Below are 22227 nucleotides of genomic sequence, written 5' to 3'. Positions count from 1 at the left end.
TCGGAGCAAAAGATGGCGCTTCTTGTTACCCCATCACCCCTCTCCCCCCTGGGCCCACCCACCTCGGAGGCTCACGTTAACTCACCAGGCTTCTGCAACTGCTGGAACTTGTGGGCAGGGGTGAAGGGCCAGGTGATCTCCCCCACAGGATTCTTGTGCTGGCCCCCACCAGGGACCGCCCCAATCCTGTGGATCCCATTTCCGCCAGACTGCGAACTCCAAGTTCCTTGCCCTCTGTGGCTTCTGTGCTGCAATGGCAAAGCTGCTCTTTTTGGAGCTTCTATGTGGCTCTAGGCCCTGCTTTCTCCACGCTCTGCTTCAGGGGGTGATATCTCTGGGTATGCTCATGCTAGCTGCCCCATACTGCTCCCACAGGGCTCCTGATCTCTCCTAATGGGTTCTAGAAAATCGCTGCAGTTGGGAGTCGAGATGGGGGACTCGGATCCACTTTTACACCCAGCGGCCTGGAGCTACATGATCAGGCAACCTGCATCCACACGCCCCCTGGTGGCTTCAGTTTGACCAGTTGTGAGGTGGTGGAATGGGGAGCCATAGCAGATCTTGTCCTCCAGATGATGTGAAACCCAATTCAGAGGTTAGAGGACAGGGTGAGTCCTTCCAGGGTCTGCCCTGGGAGATTCTCCTGCAGAATGGCAGATCCTGGTCCAACGCAAGTGTCCCTCCCCCCACCCCATGTGCCTTGGGAATAGGTAGGGGGCAGAACTCTGCCTGGGACCTCTTCACCTCTGTGGTACAGTGCTTTGGAAAGTGCAACTCTCCAAAAAGAGGTCCAAACCTCTTCACCTCTGTGGTATAGTGCTTTGGAAAGTGCAACTCTCCAAAAAGAGGTCCAAACCTCTTCACCTCCGTGGTATAGTGCTTTGGAAAGTGCAACTCTCCAAAAAGAGGTCCAATGAATCCTCCTCGGGTTGCTGTGAGTCCCACTCCAGGGATTCTGGGACAAGATGGGTCCTTGTTCTCGGGCTCCCAAACACAGCAGTGCCTGACAGACAACTGCAGGGGTCCTTCACAATGGTGAGGTCCTGGCTACCACTGTGGCTGGCAGAGAGGTAGGTCTTGTTCCAGCAGCAGTTCACCCCCACTGGTTAAGGGCCAGAGCTTCCCTATGCCTTGGTCACTGAGTCTCCACTGACAGAGGACTTCGGAAAGATAAACTCTCCCAGCAGAGGGCCAGTGAATATATCTTGAAAGGTTGTGGTGCAAAAGTGGTGGAAGACCTCTTCTTTAAAAGGTCAACTGTGCAGATGATTGGACTAAAGCTAGCCTGCCATAGTGGTCCAATCCCTGTTCTTGAAGTGGATTTTGCCCTTCTGCCATCACACCTAAAGTGCTCTGCTGTAGAGGAAGTGGGGGGACAGAAACAGAGAGAGGGAGAGGTAGCAAGAAACAAGAGGGTGGAAATCGTCCTCCACTGTACACAGCCCTCCTGTCTACTTTAACCCCACCCCTTCTTAATAGAATCAAAAGGCCTTTAGAAATGCAGCTCCTTGGTGAGTGTGCTCCTTTTGATTCCTGGGCCAAGGACAGCTGCCTGTGGTGAGGCGGTATCAAGTGAAAAAATTGTATTAAATCAATTCGAAAAAAAGATTGATTTTAAAAAGACTGCTCTGTGACTGCACAGAGCAGTATTTCTAAATCGAACAGTCGTGCCCCTGCCGCACACGAGGGCTGACAAGTGCAGGCAGGAGAGGAAAGGAGCATTGAGTGAGGTAAGTGTGTTTAATGTGTTGTGTGTGGGGGGGTTTGTTTGTGTTTGGGGAGAAAGTGTGTGTTGGCTGGGGGTGAGGAAATAACGGGCTTGGGGGTTAAACCCCCTGATTAACAGCAAAACCAGCGGGAGAGGATGGGGGTGGCGATGGGATCGCCTTCCCAGGTGGGAGGGAGGGCAATATGTGATATCTCACCATTTTAAAGGGCACACAAAAACGCCCTAAAAAATTCTGTCTTTTTGTGTTTGGTCTTTAAAATGCAGAAATACCCATAGAACTGGTGAGGCAGTGCCTGGAGGAGGGTGTGACCTACCCTGACAGAGAGGCATGGCTGTTCAGGTCCATGTCCTGTCAGTTGGCAGGCTCAGCATGTCTGGCCAGAATACACATCACCTTCCACAGCTGAGCTGACGCACAGAAGCTGACGCACATGTGATATCCAATTGAATGTGGATGCAGTGATCATGAGTAGTACCATGCACTGTGCCTTAACCTAGGCATAGCGTATCTTTAGGATTTACCCTGCCACAGCCTGGGCTAATTATGATCATCATAGTTCTGGTCCAGAGATGCATATCTTGAATGCAGCCTCTGCACTGCAGAGACTTGGCTGTCAACGCAGCTGTCAAATTGGCACTTGTGACCTCTGAACCTGCTGTGCCACTGGTAAAGCAGGCACTGCAGATCAGGATACTGATGCCGCAAGGCACATACACACACTAGGCTTTTGGCGTCAAAGTAATAAAAAGGGTAATATGGTTAACCGATTCATAAAATGATGTGTGTGATCTCTGAAAGGATAATTAATAAAAAATCAAAAAAGCTAGGGCTTGTAAACCTTTGCCAAATGGCAATCCCCCCACCTCTCGTCAATTTTCTCCTCCTCCTTTCCTTACATCTCACTGCACCCTTCCCCGACCATTCACTGCACACCCCTCTTCTCCATCTATGCCTTACCCACTCCTGTATCCTACTGTCTTCCACAACACCCCTCCTGCTTCATTTGCATCCCCCACCACTACTCCCACTGCTATTCTGCATGCTCCCCACCCCCTCCCACCATACATTCTCACTCATCCCCATTACACTTATCCCTCTCTATCTTTCTTGCTCTCACTCCCCTTTTACATAGCACCCCAGCACCACTCTCTCACAACTCACCTGCACTCTGCTCAAATTGTTCCACCAACTCTCCTGCACTCTGCTCCTCCATCCGTCTTCAGCTCGATCTCTTGGTCCACCTACACACCTCCAGACCCTACCTCTGCAACCCACAATCTGCCTCTCCTTTTTGACGGTGGTCCTGCTTGTTTTTCTCCCCCTTCCATTGGCTGCAGCGCTCATCTTACTCTAGGAACCAATCTGTGGCAGTCTTTTTCCAAGGGGCTGGGTTACACCGGTAAAACAATTTAAAAAATCCTCTAAGCCTTCCCTCTATTCACGCATGGTTTTGGTTGCAGTCTCTAATGACGTGGTAGCAGCCAGGGGCTCAGTCTGCTTGTTCTCCCTGTGGTTTACCTCAGATGCTGGTGAGTTGTTTTGCCAGTTCAGTCTTTGGAGGGTTTCTGTTTCTATCCTGTTCTAGATTGTCAATGTGAGTCTCTGGTTCAGTTACACCCTCGGTCTCTCCTATTCACCCCTATCCCTAATCTTACTACCTCCTCCTTTTCCTTTCTCCCACCGTCTCCTCTCTTCCTATCCTCTCTGGTCTTCCTACACGCGCATACTCTTTACTCTCTTTCTCTCTCGCCCCCTCTCCCTATCTCTTACCATTACCATCATCACCCTTCTGCTTCACTCTGCTCTCACCACTACTCACACTGTCTTGCAATATCTCAACCCCTCCCGACCACACACATACACACTTTCACTCTCTTTAATGCTTCACACCTCTCCATCTTTCTTTTTCCCCTCACTCGCCTTGTACACAGCGCCCCTGCGCACACACACGCATGCACACACACACGCATGCACACACACTCTTCCTCCCCCACCTGGTACCACACCTACAAATATCTCACCTGCACTCTGCTCCAATTCTGCCACAAACTCTTCAACACTCTGCTCCTCCATCTGTTCTCTTCATCCACATTCACACCTCCTGACCTCACCAATCAATCCACGCTCTTACTCTCCTTCGGTATCTTTTTTTTTTCTTTTAACTTTGGTCCTCCTGGGTCTGTCTTCCCCTCTGCCTTATGTTGGCTGCAGCGCTCACTTGACTCTAGTAACCAATCTGTGCCTGTCTTTTCCCCAGGGGCTCGGTTTAGAGGGCCTTAAAACCCCTCTAAAACCCTCCCCCTTTTACAGTACGGTTTTGGTTATAGTCTCTGATGGCGTGTGAGCAGCCATAGGCTTTGGCTGCTCATTCTCCCTGTGGTTTTCTTCCGGTGATGATGAGTTTTGTTGCCTATTCGTTCTTGGGAGGGTTTTTGTTTCCCTCTCCTCAATCCCAATTTGTTTTCCAGTGCCCCCCATTCACCTGGGGTAAGTCTGGGGTTGATAGGTCTGTGTTAAATTCTCCTTTCTGTTTGACAAGTACATTCCCAGTTAATTCCCTGGCTTTTCTTTATTCTGTACTCCTGGCACCGGTACAGGTTTTCTTGGTTGCTCCCAGATGCACTCTGGGAGTTGGGAGTCCTGAAACGGAAAAGAGAAACCACTGGCCTGAAAAAGAACTGGGAAGCACCATGTGACAGAGCGGTACCTTTATTAACATGCGTGTCGCGTGAGGGGAAAAACAGAAACTAGTCCCTCATGACCCTGACTGTCTGTCCGGGGATCCTATTTCTGCCTCTTTGAAAACTTCAAAGTGGATCCCTGTTGAATTATCTACAAAAGCCTTTGCATCAGCCAAAAAAGCCTTGCTAATAAAGGACTATGCAGTCTTCCATTCAGCTTTCGTTTGCCCATAGGCTTTTCATCTGCTCAGTTGGACTCAAAATTAGACACAATCAAAGAAGAGCCCGGTTGTCTCGTGGACAACGTTTTTCTTAAGCACGAACAAGGCACCAAGTGCGTCTGAGCACTGTACAATGTAACATATATAATAAAATTCAATAAGCACAATTAAAATGTACAGAAAAATAGACTCAATAGACTGAAACCCTAAAAATACTACCATTTAAAAATACAGACTGTTGTAGTGAACATGAAAATCTTACCTTTTACAACAAATTAAATGGTTCCAGTTAGAAACCAACACTGCTTGCCCACCCTTCTAGAACAGGACGATGCATCTCTTGCCACTTATCAATGACGCAAATCAACTTTGGCATATGTTTGGGCAAATCTCGGGAACTCACAGCTCATGTCCCGTTTGATCAAACTCCAAACTGACTTCCTATATTGTGACAAGATTCAGACTAGCCATTAACTCGCGTTCATGAACTCTTCTTATATTCTTTTGTAGATTTCTGTTTCAGTTTTGGAATATTTCAGAATTCTTTCAAAGGGTTTGCCGTATTCTGGGATCTGGCATGGTGGTGAGGAATTCATTTCAGTCTTTTGATTGTGTGGAGGATACCGCATAAAGCCTTCCCTGCCAGTCTATAGCCTTATTGTACTTAACAGGATCAGCAGGGCAGGTGGCATTGCCATCCTCTACAAACCCTTCCTCTCATTATCGCACTCTGAGGAACAAGCCTGTAACACAGCCTGCAAATCGCTCCTGCTACAATTTCAGGTCACCCCCCACACCCATTGCGCACTTACATCTTCATGCCTATATATATATACCCCTGGGATACAATAGATGCTTTGCAAAATCCCTTAGTGACTCATTTGCATCCATAAAGGTCTCCCACCCCTCCTCGAAATACTAGGGGACTTCTATATCTGGTTTGACATCCCACACAACCCCCTATGACGTGATAATTTCTGGACCGCCTGTAAACCCTACATCTAGCACAACTAGTGTCAGGCCCTATACACTCTGCAGGACACACCCTCAATGCAATCTCTAGCTCACCAGACCTCATCGCCACACTGCCACCCAACCCACTCATCTGGACTGATCCCATAGCCTAAACCTGCTACAATTACGCAGACGACTCCCAAATCGTGTACAGAATCCCAAAGGACCCCACCGTCTCATCCCCGATCTCGCAACATGCCTCTCAGAAATCAAGCACAGGATGACTGCCCTCCACCTCATACTCAACCCAGGCAAAACTGAGATCATGCTCTGCAGGAAGACCTCCATCTTTCCTCAACCCACCCCATGGCCACTCTCTCTAGGCCCTCCGCCACCTCCTCCAACACAGTAAAAAACCTTGGATGCACTATGGACACAGACCTGACCCTATCACATGTCATCAACTCTATGATAAAAAGCAGCTACATACACATTTGCATTCTCCACTGCTTATTTCCCGACCTGGCCTTCCCTCACAGAATCTCTGCAATGATAGCCATCATCCTTTCAAGCGTGGACTATGCCGGCACCCTATACCTGGGAGCTACCGCATCACACCTAAGAAACCTCCAACTGGTACAAAACACTGCGCTAGACTCCTCCTAGCCCTAGGCCTTAGGGAACACATCTCACCCGCCCTCTGCATCCGTCACTGGTCCCAATCAGGTGATGATCCACCTTCAAAGCAATGTGCATCGCCCAATGGGCACTCCACAACACAGTACTGGAAAACCTGCAGCTCATACCATACAGGCCTAACGGAAACCTCAGATCAGGTGCTATGCTTCTTGTCATACCAGTGACAAAATCAACAAAAATAGAGGGCTCATCTTTCTCAGTCCCAGCACCCACCATCTGGAACTCGATCCCTTTAACCACCCATCGCGTAGATGATCACCTCGCCTTTACGAAGGCTCTCAAAACCTGGCTCTTCCCTTCAAAAGCCCATGTCCTGGAAAAAGGGGCAGGGGTGACACATCACCACCCCCCTGAAGGCACCCAAGACAGGTCTTTATGACAACCTCAGCCAGATCTTCTCCAAACAGGTATCAGTATTTCTCCCATGGAACGGCAAGCAGCCTCCACAACAAAATGTATCCATATCCACAGGGGCTCGGCCCATTCACCTGCATATACCCATCAATAAACTCTACTCGATTACACACACACATAACACGCATCATCTCATCCTGTAGAATACAGGTGAGACCATGCAAAATTCAGACCAGCCGCTCACATAATCGGACCATTCTTATTATCCCCACTCCCGCTGACAATTTGTCGCAGCACCCATTGTCTCACTGGATAACTATGGGTAACTGCCAGGGACCTAGCCACACAGACCCACCTTTATGCCAGCTAAAATGCAACCTCGTATTTTATAAATCCTTTCTTCACCTCTTCTATGGTCATCCGAAGGGCATTCAACCCCACGGTGCTTTGAGTCCATACCAATGGCAACAGGCGGTATGCAAGTGACATACAACATAAAACTGGAGACGTACCGCTACAGGTATTTAACATTCCGTTCTGCAGCAAGGGATTGTTTCCAGGTAAATAAACACCAGAATCAGATGAACAGTTTTCATACGATCAACAAACACAGCAGTTTTGCCAGTCTTTGCATCTGAGACTAAACACAAATGGGTAAAGAATAGTGTAGATCTTCAATTTAGAGGCCTTATAGAGATCGTTTAGGAGACTTTGCTATAACCGCTTCAATCTTTGTTTTTCCTCACATGGTATACACTCAAGTATAGCCAGCTAAGGCAATGTAGGTCTTTTGTATAAGAGGTTAATACAAAATACAATCCCTTCCATCGTGCAACTAAATAGGACACTTGAGCCTAAGGGAGAAGGCTACTCTTCAATCATTTTAAGGAAAATCCTACATTGGGACCAAGTTAGACAGTTGTCGACAGTGCCATGTTTGTTTCAATATTTTGAAGATTCCTTTGCCAGACTTTTGAAGCTGTTGACTGAAGGTATACGATCTTGAAGTGCTTTTGTCTTGTAAAGATGTTGTGTAAGAAATGCATGCTATCAACAGTAAGACACACAAGTGACCACAGTTCAAGGATGTTTATTAAACTTCAAAAGGGTCTATCTAATTCTAAATCTACAGATGGGAGCAAGCTACGACCATCAAATAATAATAACCCAGTCCTAGTGGTGGCGTATCAAAATAAAAGGGCCTATACTAATAAACCTATTGCCAATCCTTGAAATATGTAGAAAGGCAACACGCGGAAGCAGATAAGCCGGGACGCTTGCTGGCCTGGCTATACAAAAGTGAATCCAAGCGGGATCTTATACGGACGATTGTAAGGGAAAATGGGGAGGTTTGTATGACGCAAGAAAGCATAAACAAAGGTATTCATGATTATTATAAGGAGTTTTATGCAGAGACATCAGTAACGCAGTTGGTTGGCTGAGATAGATGAGGCCTTAGCGCAGATAGATCTCCCCAAACATGATGCAGAGGCAGCTGACCGGCTAGAGGCTCCCATAACCATAGAAGAGCTAGAAACCACGATAAGAGGACTGCCTACTGGTAAAGCCCCAGGGGCAGATGGATTGCCCAGCAAATTTGACAAGGAATTCATGACCGATGTTACGCCCCCGCTGTTACCAATGCTGAATGAAGGGCTAGACACATGCACCTTACCAATGTCGCTGAGAGTTCATTATTGTCCCGCTGTTGAAGCCTAATAATCCTGATACTGATTGCAGATCGTACATGCCTCTGTCGTTAATCAGGACGGGAAAATACTCACAGCTCTATTGGCCAATAGGCACAAGCCGGTAATACCCAAGCTTATGCACCTGGATCAGTCGGGATACGTACCAGATATGAATATTACATGTAACCTGAGGTTACACCGCATCAATGATTACACACACACACACAATGCCACTCACCTCTTTGCTGTGGCCTTGCTGGACGCGATCAAGGCATTTGACTCGGTTAGATGGCCATGGCTGCTCGCGGTGCTGCAGAGTTTTGGCATGGGGCCCACATACATTAAAGGGGCACGGTTTCTATATAGCAGTCCAGTAGCGAGAGTTAAGACAGGCACCTACATCTCGGAGCAATGGCCTCTAGGTAAAGGCATGAGGCAGGGTTGCCCTTGGTCCCCTATGTTGTTTATATTGGCCTTAGAACCCATGTCAGTGTATCACCAGAAGGAATATCCAGAGTCAGGCATAGTTACACAAGGCAATAAGAACTTCATCTCCTATATGCAGATGACATGCTTTTCTACCTACAACACCCGGAGACTAACATCGAATATGTCCCAGACATGGTTGAAGGCTACGCAGACCTATCTGATATCCCGATTAGCACGCAGAAATCGTGCTTGTTCCGCTTAGCAGGGTATAGAGAAAAAAACCCTGAGCACATTTCCAGTGCTATCGATTAAGTGGGAGGTGAACCCATTTAGATACCTGGGAGTATATTTTTTCCACGACCCCAAGACAGAACACAGACAGAATACACTAAAAGCGAAAAGCGGTGCATAAAATGGAAAAATCCATGACATTCTGGGCTAGATTACCGCTCTCTCTGATGGGTAGGGCCGCTCTGTTAAAAATGGAGGTGCTCCCAAGGCTCCTTCATTTTTTCACTAACGTCCTGTACGATATACCTAAAGGCTTTTTTTAAGAAAATTGACACCATATGTCGTAATTCCTTTTGGCACAATTCAACATGCAGAATAGCACTAACGAAATTGCAGAGTTCATACGACCAGGGGGGTATTAAAGTGCCCATTTTGAAGCATATTACATGGCGAGCCAACTTCAATTCATCACAAACTGTCAGACGAACAGAGTTAGGACACCCTATTGTTACAGCCAGCATGCGCCCCATTATTTTTGGAGGAGGTGATATGGACAAAAGCGCCACATGACCCGAAGCCCCTGCTGTTGCTCACTATAGGCAGGAAGATATGGAATAGGGCTTGTCGCTCTCTAGAGTTCGAATCACCTTACTCCCTCCAGATCCCCTTGGTGACGCAACAGGTGTAGGACTGGCAATTCAGACTAAATGTTATGCAAACTTATATAGCGCACTGCCGTCCGAGAGCTTCATGGCGCTGGAGAGGGAGAGACGAAGAACCACAGAGACAGAAAAGCCACAGGACATCAACATCAGTTATCAGAATAGATGCGTTTTTAGGGCAGTTTTTTCATTACTGGAGGGAGATCATTCCACAGCCGAGCGGCCGCAATAGAAAAAGCTCATCCACCAATACGAGTCCGATGGAAGGAGGGAATACATAGCAAACCCGCCGACGCTGAACTCAGAGAGCATTTAGGTAGATAGTGAACAAACTTGGAGCGAAGATATTCTGCCCCCTGATCATGCAGAGCCCGATGGACAAGACCGCCTTAAATTCAATACTCTGGGACACCGGGAGCCAATGCAGAGAGCGTAGAACTGGGGAAATGTGGGCCCCATAGGGTGACCCAGTTGCCACACCTGCTGCGAGATTTTGGAGTCGTTGGACCCAAGCCCTTAGGCTGCACCAGATAGAGAGTTGCAGTAGTCCAATCTGCTCAACACCATAGCCACCAAAACAGGCGGATGCAGTGGTGCTGGTATCATGTGGAGAACATCTTTTAAGATTTTTAAATGGAAAAACCCAGTCTGGCATACAGCAGATAATTGGGCACCCATGGAAAGCGTGGCCGACATGGTCACCCCTAGATTTTTCACCTTGGCCGTAGGAACAGGAAGAGAACCAAGAGAAGAAGGCCAAAAAGATGAGATCCAAAGTGAGGGGGTAAGCGGGAACCCAGCACCTCCGTTTTGTCTCCATTCAACTTCAGCCAGTTATGGCCCATCCACTCTCCCACGGCTGTCAGGCACTGATGAAGGCCCAACAACACCTCAGCCCGATAGAGATCTAAACGGATCAGGCTCTGAGTGTTGTCGGCATAGGAGCACCTGACGCCGAAGGAGCGAATGAGACACGCTAATGACCAGATGTACATATTGAAGAGAATGGGGGACAAAGCAGAGCCCTGCGGCACCCCGCGGCTAAGGTGGCAGGACCCAGATGAGAATGGAGAAAGAAAAAGAGATTGAGATCTGTCAGCCAGGAAAGAGGAAAACCAGGCTAACACTTGACTAGATATTCCGATCTGGGCCAGGCGGGGCGGCAGGGTAGGATTGTCCATGTTGTCGAACGCTGCTGATAGATCTAATAAAATCAGGGCGCTGACTCCCCCTGCGTCTGCCAGCCTGGCCATGTTGTCCTGGACAGAGACCAGGACACCCTCTGTGTCCCTGCCAGGCCACAAGCCTCACTGGGCTGGGTCAAGGAGATCCGTTGACTCAGGAAAAGAAGACAGGAGGGGGGAGACCACGATTCCAGGTGTTTCATAAGGAAAGGCAAAAGAGAAATGGGATGGAAATTAGATAGCAAAGAGGGATCAAGTGACAGCTTTTTCAAAAGGTGGATCACCGTGGCGGCCTTTAGCTCTGGGGTAGAATGTGAGGAAGTACTGAGAACCCGTGGGGGTGGTGATGGTGGGAGATCTTACAGTGGGAGACTGTTTTACGAGAGGGGAGGCCAATGGACTTCAGGTAACTTATCTCAGAAACGGGTTTACATGAAGCACAACACATAATGCGTGCTTCCCTCCTCTCCAAGCTAAAGCAGAAATGGCGGGAAACAAAAAGGGAACTGCAGGAGGATGAAAGGATAGAAACACTTTACGGTATCTCAGAAGGAGGGCATGCAGTATCGAGAATGAGTTATTGTCAAGGTGGGGGACATTCTTTTGCAGACCCAGCATAGCTGGGAAACAGACCTGCAGGAACAGCTGACAGATAGTCTGGGGTAGAGCAGTAGTTTACCATAATAAAATGTCCAGAAACACAAAGCTGAAGTTGATTCAGTTGTATGTAACTCATAGGGCATATCTAACCCCCTGTATGCTTGGCATTTTTGCATGGCCAAAGGAAGCAAGACATGTTAGTAAATTGAAAGACCTAGCATATATTTTGGCAAAACGTAGGATAGTGATGGGTTGGAAAGTAAAACTGTGGTGTAGTGATCTCCAAAAATGGACGTTGGCAGAAACCTCAGTGTGTCAAGAGGTGGCCCGGCGAGGCCAAGGAGAACAAAATGTAGACCTGGACTTCTGGAAACATATGTTGCAGGAATTGGTGGCCTGTGTGCGCAGCGACATCCAAAGGGAATAAATGTCCCGTCACAATAGACAGATTAGCGATAAATGTACATTCTCTGCACAGTCAGATGTAATGTGTGGAGATGACGAATGTGGAATAGGCTGGGTAGCGGCCGGGGTGCGTTGGAGATTAAGGGAACAAACAGATGCAATTGACTGTACATAGTCATGTGAACGAATATACAAGGCTGTAAGTTACACTCTTGTTAAAAAAAAAAAAAATCAATTAAAGTGTTTTAAAAAAAAAAAACTATTGCCAATCCTTACCTCTAAATACAAATGGTGTGGGAAATGTTAGGTAAAAGAAAATAGTGTTTTAACAAAATGATATGTCAGGATTTTCAGGCTGTTGGCCTCCCTTTCCTGGGTTTTCAGCACTGGACAAGGCGGTACACTTAAGCTTAGCACAGTGTCTGGCTTCTCTAGCACGAGTATACAGTTCAATCATTAGCATCAGAGCCTTCCATGCCCAAGTCTCTTTGCCTTTAAAGTCTCTTCCTTTTGAGGGCATGATGCGACAAACAAACAATACGTTATTTTCTTCTTTAAGATGTCACAAGTGCTCAATTTCTCAGGCGATTCACAATTCACCCCGGATCCCCCACAGCCGGGCTCAGATCCTCTTTAACACACAGTTCAATTAGTCTCCCTCTGCTGGGCTCGGACCAACTTCCTCTAGTTTTTCATACATTTTCTTTACGCTATTAACATCGAAGACTTTCGATTGTGCACAGGATTCTGCTTGAACCGTTGCAGGACCGCTTCGATTCACAATTCTTTTCAATTGGATACCTTACAGAGACTTTCGAATGAGCATGCATGCAGTGCCGGACAACTCTCTCCAAGGTATTGTATCTTTGCTTCAAAGTTCAATCACTCATCTGTTCAACTTTACTCGTGTTGATTACCACATACGCTTCAATGTTGCCGCTTGCAACCTTGGCTTCAACACAGACTGGTCTGGTTTCAGTCTCCCCAACTCACCGGCAGTGCCGACTTCACTGGCGCTGCTTTGTTGTAGGAGCCAAGGACAGTACCACAGCGGCCAGCGATTATCTGCACCTTGACTATTGATACAGGAGAGCACTAGCTACATCCGACACACAATGCAGGATTCTTCAGCTTGTTTCCCGGGCTTACGTTTTCTATTCTCAAAGCTTCAGGAAAGTAATAGTTCCTCGTCGAAAAGGTCAAGGGCTCTTCCCTCCTTGCGATCCCCTTCTGTTTTAACTTTTTTTGCCTTGTATTTGAACTCCCATCTTGGAACTGCTGCTACCTCGTGCGCTTAGCTTCGCTCAGAGTGTGCTCTCGTGCCCCGCCTTTTATCTGTGTGAGGAAGTGTAATGGAAGTCAGGTGTGTGTGTAAGGGTCAGTAATTGCCTGACCATTGTATTGGGACAGGTCAGGTATAGGACTCAGGTGTTAGTCCGTTTTCTTTCATATGAGCTGTCTGTGAGAAAGTGTTTGTGTTGGGAAAGGGGGGTCAGGGGGGTTGAGTTCCTAAGTTTCTCCAGCATGGGGTCCGGCATGGATTCACATGCTCATGAATATTCCCCGTCGTCAGGCTGGGAATCCTCGGTAAAGAAAAATCAGTATTGGTTTTGTTTCTGATCTGTCTTTCGTAGTAGTAACCAATCACTGATCTCTGCGTCATACTGACCACAGCCAATGACTGCCATCTCCCTAAGCCCCGCCTCTGGCAGCCATCTTCAGATTTTTACCGCACGTTCAAGTGTTGGGATCTTCGTGCTATTGCCCTCGAGCTGTAGTGCTTTTCTCACACTTTTTCCTAGGAAATGTTTCTCTTTTTCGGTCAAAAGAGCCTCAAGCTCCACCGTTTCTTTATCCGATCAACGGGGACCCGTGTCGGATTCTTCTACGCCCCTCAAGGGTGAAGATTTCGTCGAACCACGCTTTTGGAGGACTCCAGAAGTTTCTCAGGCCCATCTCGATCATGGCCCAGGAGAAGGGAAGCTCGACGCCCGGAAAGCTGTTCAGGGTCTGCCCCGGATGCCAGCTTCAGAATGTCTTTATAAGGAGGACGAACGCTCCCTTTACCTCTACTGCCTGCATGAGGACAAGACGCACGTGGAGAAGGACTGTGCGTTTTGCGGCAATATGCCGGAGCGGACCATGAAGGACCGCCATCTGCGTCTCGCCAACTGGCTGGAAGGGAAGAGCCCGTCCGGCGAGAAGAAAAAGAAGTCTTCTAAGGCCTTTGAGGGCGCCCCGGCGACGGGGGTCCAACAGAAGGCCAAGCACCGCGAGTCCGCTGGCACCGGGAGCGCCGAACAGTTGGGCTCTACGGGCGCCAGGCAGGGCGCATCCTCCCCGGCGCCATCAAATCTCTGGCTCGGGTAAGAGGAAGGCCGAGCACCCGGCGAAGCTCCTGGAGAGACCCCGGTCGAGCTCGAAGGCTCCATCGGAGGGGGAGCGAGGCGGTGACCCTCCCCCCAAGGAGAAGGCGGTGAGCGCACCTAAGTTGGTGAAAGCCTTGATCCACCCGGCCAAGGCCTCTATCGAGACAGTCGCGGCGGCCCTGGCTCAGCCTGTGGAGGCTACACCAGTGGTGGCGACCTCGGGGCCCAGAGTCTCCCTACCACCGCGGAGGGAGTCCTCTTTCAAGCCCATCGACAGGACCCCCATGAAACCTCCGACGGAGAAGAAAAAGGGGGGGCAGGAGGTTGTCTTGGATTCGGCCTCAACCTCTGAGGATGAGCTGATCGAAGTCTTAGGCCACGGCGTTGGCGTGGAAGAAGACCAGCCCGTCGGGAGGGACCCCGAAGTAGGACACGACGAGAACGTCGAGGGTGCCGACGGGGCTCCTGAGCGCCCGTCGGAATCCCCTCAATCAGTGCCGCAAGACAACTCAGTGGCCATTTTGTTGGCTATACAGTCCTTATGCTCGGAGATAAGGACGAGATTGCCGTTACCACCAACGGAGGAACCGCTCCCGACGGGGGACCCGGAGCCAGGCCCTTCTGGGAGCCCTCCTCTTAAGAGAAGGATTCATCCTCCACCTCCTTTTCAACCATCGCGCCCTGCTCAGCCCTCCTCCCCGTCCACGACCCGTGGGGATGATATGGGGACTGACACGGCTGCGACGGGTACAGACGACGAGGTTTACGACGAGGATCTCCCGTCGTCGCCTCCTCCCCGGGCTTCCCCGCCCGACGAGATTGGATCGTTTCACGCCATGATCGCCAGGGCATCCAAGCTTTTCCAGCTCTGCCCGGAAGAGAAGAGGAAGGAAGGTTTCCTTTATCACCGGCGCGAGACCAAGAGGAAGACGGTCCTCGCTGTACCTCTACTGGACGATATCTGGGATGAGGGTCGCGCCCTTCTCAAGGACCCATCCACAATGCCTGCGAGAAGGGATAGGTACGAGAAGAAGTACCGGGTCCCGGATGCGGCCCTCTTGTGCCTTTGGGCACAGCCAACCCCGGACTCGGTCGTCTCCGCGGCGGCCAGGAAGAAAGCGGGGGAGGGCCTCGGCCTCTACGTCAACCTCCCCGACGGACGGCGAGGGAAAGAAATTGGACACGATGGGACGCAGAGTCATCTCATCGGCAGCGACGACGATTAAGGCTGCCAACGCCTTGGCTACCGTAGCCCGCTACGACAGGGAGTTGTGGTACAAAATCGCCCCCCTGCTGGACTTCCTACCAGACAAGAGGGCGGAGGCCCTAGAGATCTTGCAGGAAGGAGAAGTGGCGTCGGACCACGCCATTACGATAGCGACGGACATCGCTGACACTGGATTTCGCCAGTTGGGCAACGGCGTGTGCCTTAGGCGGCGTGGATGGCTCAAGGCAACTGACTTCCGTCAGGACATGCAGACCAGAGTCTTGCCGTTCGACGGGAGCAACCTGTTTGGGAAAACAGTGGACGATTCCCTAGAAGCCATCAAGACGGACACAGAGACGGCCCGGGCTCTTGGCGTTCTCCAGCAACGACGGCCGCCCTTTCGGAGCGGCAGAGGCAAGCAGGGTGCCTCCAAAGGTTCCGGCGGCGGATTTTCCACCTATCGTCAAGCGGCCCGTTCGTCGTCGCAGGAAGCCTACAGGGGATGAGGCAAGTCGGGCGGACCCCGCCGTCGTCGCCAAGTAGGACAAGGCGGCAAAGCCTCGTCGAAGCAGGACTGAACCGGCCGTGGGGTCGGGCCCCCACCGAAGCACCCCGGTGGGAGGCCGGCTGGCGAGCTTCGTCAGCGTGTGGGAGTCCATCTCCACCGACCGTTGGGTGCTGGACGCCCTGGCCCAGTGTCACGCGCTCGAGTTTCTAAAGAAGTGCCCACGCGCCCCCCCGTGGCCAGGAAGGAACATCACGTCCCTCAACTTCTCTTGGAGGTAAAGGCGATGCTCAAGAAAGGCGCCATCGAGCTCGTCCCAAAGAGGCTTCGAGGCTCCGGAGTTTACTCAAGATACTTCCTCGTGAAGAAGAAGACGGGAGGATGGCGTCCCATCCTGGACCTACGATGACTGAACAAATTCATCAAGGCACAGAAGTTCCGGATGGCCACCCTCCAGCACGTCCTGGGTCAACTGGAGGAGGGCGATTTCCTGTCGTCATTGGATTTGGAGGATGCCTACTTCCATATCCCCATCCTAAAGGGACACCGAAAATTTCTCAGATTCGTGGTCCAAGGGCTTCACTATCAGTTCAGAGCCCTTCCCTTCGGATTGAGGTCGGCACCCAGGGTGTTCACCAAGTGCCTCGCACCGGTGGCGGCGCGGCTGCGCCTGGAGGGGATCCACGTCTACCCCTACCTGGACGACTGGCTCATCCGAGCAAAGACGAAGGAGCTCGCCGCGGAGCACACGGCAAGGACCGTCCAACTACTCACAGACCTGGGATTCTCCATAAACTACGCCAAGTCCCACCTGGTGCCCGCGCAGGACGAACTGTTTCTTGGAGCGAAGCTCGATACAGTGTCGCTTCTGGCTTCTCCGTCGGAGGAAAGGATGAGGGCCATCTTGGGCAAGGTGCAGCGGATGCTGGTTGCGGACGCGGCCAGGGGGAGGTCCATCAAGTCCCTCCTCGGAATTATGTCTTCTTGCATTTATCTCATCCGCCTGTGCAGGCTTCGGATGCGCCCGTTACAGGAGTTCCTGGACGCTCGCTGGATCCAGACGACGGGCAGCTTCGAGGACAGGATCACACTCGACGAGAGCTTCCGACGAGCGATCCGGTGGTGGGGCACCCGCGCGCATCTGACGGCGGGCATGGACTTCCGGACCCCGGGCCACCAGAAGACAGTGACCACGGATGCCTCCCTGAAAGGGTGGGGAGCGCACACTGAAAACCTGCACGAAAGGGGTCTTTGGCTGCCGGCGGAGAAGTCCCTCCATATCAATGTCCTGGAACTCCGTGAGTGTTTTGGGCCCTCAGGTCCTTTCTTCCGTCCCTCAAGGGCAAGGTGGTGAGGATCTTCACCGACAACACCACCACCATGTTCTACATCAGGAAGCAGGGCGGTACCAGATCCTCAGCCCTGTCCAAAGAGGCGCAGGATCTGTGGCAATGGGCCGTCGCCCAAGGGATGTTTCTGGTGCTGTTTCATCTGGCAGGAATAAAAAACACCATCGCCGACTCGCTCAGCAGAGAGCTGCACTCGTGCCACGAGTGGGAACTACGACAGGATCTAGTGGACCGCCTCTTCCGACGGTGGGGCACACCCCAGATCGATCTGTTCGCCACGGAGACGAACTCCAAGTGCCGGAGGTTCGCCAGCAGGTTTCCCCAGCCGAGGAGCATGGGCGATGCTTTCTCGTTCCCCTGGGAGGGCCTGTTCCTATATGCGTTCCCTCCATTGCCGCTGCTGATCCGGCTCATCAACCAGCTCAAGAGGTCACGGTGCAGGATGACCCTCATTGCACCTGCGTGGCCGAGGCAGATATGGTTCCCAGACCTTCTGGACTTGCAGCGTCCCCGTCAATCAAACAGCCAGTGGACGCGGATCTTCTCTCCAGGGAAAGAGGCGCCATCCTCCATCACGACCCGAAGTCGCTGAACTTGCAGGCCTGGCTCCTGCAGCGTTAGAGTTTGGAGGTTACGACATACCGGCCGACTGCAGAGAGGTTCTTGCAAAGGCCAGGGCGTCCTCAACTCTTAAATGCTACGGACACAAATGGAAGAGGTTCTCTGTCTGGTGCCACGCACAGAAGATTAACCCTCTACGGATTACGGCTCCTCGAGTACTGCCGTACCTGCTGACGTTGGCCAAGGCTGGACTGGCGCACGCTTCCATCAAGATTCATCTTGCTGCAATCTCCCGATACACCAGAACCACGGGACGGACGTCTTTGTGGTCTCATTGTCTGGTGAAAGAATTCATGAAGGGACTGTTCAGATCGTTCCCGCCGGTGAAGGACCCGGCCCCGGCGTGGGTGCTCAACGTGGTGCTGACCAAGCTCATGGGACCTCCGTTCGAGCCTCTGCACTCAGCTCCATTGAAGTTCTTGTTGTGGAAAACAGCGTTTCTTGTGGCCATCACCTCCGCACGACGGGTGGGAGAGATCCAGGCCCTTTCCTGCAAGCCCCCGTACTTGCATTTCACGACACGAGGGTAGTGCTCAGGACGCACCCCTCCTTCATGCCCAAGGTGCCGTCGGACTTCCACCTCAACAAACCCTTGGTGTTGCCTGTTTTCTTCCCGTCGCCTTCGTCGCCGGCTGAAAGGACTTTGCACTTGCTGGATGTGGCTAGAGCGCTGAAGTTCTACGTGGACCGCACCAAGAGTTTTCGGAAGACGTCACAACTTTTTGTGAACTTTGGACCTGTCAATCAGGGGAAGGCTCTCTCGAAGGCTTCCATTTCCAGGTGGCTCTCCGGCTGTATCATGTACTGTCATCGGTTGGCAAACCGACCGCTGCCTGGCCGTCCGAGAGCCCATTCCACCAGAGCGATCGCAGCTACCACGGCGTTCCTATCTGGTGTGCCCTTGCTGGACATCTGCAGGGCTGCTACGTGGAGGTCGACGCACACCTTCACAAAATTCTACTGCGTCGATCGGGACTCCAGGGGGTAGTCCAGGGTCGGCCAAGCAGTGCTGCGCAACCTGTTCGCCTAAGGTGAGCCTGGTGAGGAGGTAAGAATTGCTTAATGTTGAGTTTTGGATATAATGCTTAATGTTGAGCCTTTGCCACCTCCCGTGGTTGTGCATGTGTGTACTGCTATGTATTCTTATATTCATGAGCATGTGAATCCTTCCCAGACCCCATGCTGGAGAAGGAACAAGTTACTTACCTGTAACTGTTGTTCTCCAGCATGGGTCTGGCATGGATTCACATGCGAACCTTCCCTCCTACCCCTCTACGGCTCTTCACTTGGTCATACTGCCACTTCACGTGCTACCAAATCTGAAGATGGCTGCCAGAGGCGGGGCTTAGGGAGATGGCAGTCATTGGCTGTGGTCAGTATGACGCAGAGATCAGTGATTGGTTACTACTACGAAAGACAGATCAGAAACGAAACTGATACTGATTTTTCTTTACCGAGGATTCCCAGCCTGACGACGGGGAATATTCATGAGCATGTGAATCCATGCCAGACCCATACTGGAGAACAACAGTTACAGGTAAGTAACTTGTTCCATCCTACCTGGTAGGAAGGGGTAAAGGTGTAACAGTGAAGGGGATACCGCATTTAGTCATCCAGTGTCCCAATCCCCGAATGCCCCTCACCCAGGTGATCCTTCCGCACAAGTCCACCCCCAGGAACTGGACCCAAAAGCGATGGTCATGTCCTGGTCACCTGGATGATAGATCCCCGGGGACTAGCGGGGGAGACACCTTCATTTTTCTTATAGTTGTCACATGAAATATAGATTGGAGTGTGGGGTAGCTTTTTTTTCCGTCCACTAGGAAATGTGCAGAATATGCCGACTTTCTCTAAGAATGTTCTTTCTGTTGCCCCTTTTTAGAACATGGCGAGTGTGATGAAATTACTACTTCTCTGCAGACGTCAAAGAATGAGTAGTGACTAAACCCCAAGTAGTGTCGGACCCAAACAAACTAAACCAGCAGTAATTCCAACCATAAATGTGAAACGGGACAGCCTGACAGGTATACCTCCATCTCTTTTGTGAACATGTACCTAGGGCAGCCTGCACCTTCAGGAGGCGTTTGGGCCGACAACAAAAGCAACCCAAACAGCATTTAGTTAATAGAGTTGTTCCAAATAAGATTGCCAGTCAAAGTCCTCTACAAATATAGGAACTATGATTAAACAATCATCATAATCATCAATAAACTTTTATTCGGCATAAGACCTTTAAGTATACAAATTCATACAATAATACGAGGTAAAAGATTTTTCAGTGCTGGTAAAACAATCAATGCAAACAAACTAGCTAAAACTTTAAAAACCCACCCATGTTAAATAAACCAAGAATGCATTACATTGATGTGAAAGGGCTTTCTGGGTTGATGAGCAGTGGTGTTCAGTTAAGTCAAGCAATTTAAGGATATGGTTTTTGCAAGGGGGCTTAAGTCACTATGGTTCCAGTAAGAGAGGACCAGAGGGACAGTGGCTCTTCCCAGCACCTTTAAATCTTGTCTTTGATGCCTGACTGCATTGAGCCAGGCTTCTAGGCGATTTAGCGGCAGTCATTCCGATGCTAGAGTTAGTGCAGTCCCACTGGCGGTATTGGAGACGGTCGATGTGATGCCTTCTAATCGTTCAGGACAGCAGTCAAGTCAGCAGCAAGACATTGGCTCTGCTGGTCCGAGTCTGGGCTCAGGGCTGGTAAGTTAATTGCTCCCAGCAGTGTAGTCAGTACTCGCATCAGTTGCTCCAAAAATGTTGAGCCTGCAGTTGTGTTGAGATTTGTCTATCCGCTTCAATGGTTCAAACCGGCATCTGCATGGCGTGAAGTGCAGCAAGCGGTTTGCAGTTGCGTAAAGTGCGAAAAGGAGCACCCATCTCCTATGGCGGTTTGAAGGGCATCGAGTGTGCTCGATATGGCTTGAAGAGGCCTCGAAACAGGATTCCAGCTGCTTCTGGACTTTTGCTTGCAGGGACACCCAATCTATTGTCCCCACGAAACAGTGAGTCCTTCAGTTTTGCACTCCAGGAAGTTGGCTAACACCTACAGGGGTCCTTCACCTCTAGTGAACAGGATCCTAATTCCATTGCAACCAGCAGAGAGGCCTTGGACCCCCACTGTTCCCTGGAGATGGTTAGGGAATAAAACTTGCCTCTGCATTGGATGCCTTCTGTCTTCACCTCCCTTGCAGAGGTCTTAGGGATAGGCTGTTTCCCCAACAGATATCCAGTTGGGCTTCCACCGGGGATCAAAGAAGCCGCGTTCTGCCCATTGTCCCACAAGGCACTTGTGGAGACATCCAGGCCAGACAGCTAATACACATTATCCTATCATAGCTGGGCCCTGCTCACAGAGCAAACACTAGAATTATATCAAAATTCTATGGCCATATAATGATTCTTGCAGCCACCATTCTACAACAAGGCATGCCTTATATTTAAAATGTAACGTAACACCGGACCGACAAGATTCACAATTATTATGATTTATATCAGAGGTGCAGATAGTTGAAATGCACCATTGCCTGCTGTCCCTTTGTGTTCCAGCAGCTGTCTAGGAGATTCATACCTCTTCCTTAGGGAGATCTCCTCTACCACCTTCCTTTCTTGGGCTTACACTCAACCCACCCCTACTACTCCTCCTACCTCCTCTATGCCACAACCCTTTGGTCTCTCTCTCAGTTCACTTCCACCTTCATACACACCGATAACTTCTCCTCTCCCCTTCTATTGTAATACTCCCTTCTCTACCTCTCACACACTCACACACACATACATCTGCACTGTCTCTCATGTCAATCTACACAACACTGCTCTCCACTGCCTTGTCTCTTTAGTTACCAACTCCACCATTGACCTTGTCCGAACACGTTTCATCCTGGTTTTGTTTGGCTGGGCTTTTATAGCCCAGCCAATTCTGTGTCAGTCCTCCCCCAGGGGCCAATCTAACCCTGTCTTTTTCCCGTGGGTTGGGTTTGTACAAGGTAGATTAGCCCAGCCCCCTTTTTGATCTCTGCAGTGTTTCCACAGCTGGAAGGGAAGAGTGCTTTTGCTGCGCAGGTGTACGTTTGTCAAAGTTCCTTTTCCATTTTTTTCTGCCATATCAATGAATGAAAGCCTCTGGATGACTGGTGGGGATTGGAAGTAGCGAATGATGTGTGATGTTCAGTTTCTTCAAGGGGCTTGTGTCTGGATTCCCTCTGTAGATGCCCAGAGTCTTTTGCGATGGATAGTTCGGAAACAGCCAAACATTTCAAATAAAAATAGTAGAATGGACATTGTTTTGGAATTTGGCCAGTACTAAAATACCAAACTCACATCTTGAACAAG

General features: G+C 50.3%; 1 protein-coding gene across 1 annotated transcript in view; it reads left to right on the top strand.

Annotated features, from left to right (window-relative positions):
- Positions 1-22227, top strand: part of ZFTA (zinc finger translocation associated) — a 246380-nt gene that overhangs the window by 213743 nt on the left and 10410 nt on the right. The window lies entirely within an intron of this gene.

Source organism: Ambystoma mexicanum, chromosome 2p (assembly GCF_040938575.1).
Source record: "Ambystoma mexicanum isolate Mex_15411 chromosome 2p, UKY_AmexF1_1, whole genome shotgun sequence".
In the NCBI taxonomy this organism is placed as follows: Eukaryota; Metazoa; Chordata; class Amphibia; order Caudata; family Ambystomatidae; genus Ambystoma; species Ambystoma mexicanum.
This window is presented reverse-complemented; position numbering and strand designations above follow the sequence as displayed.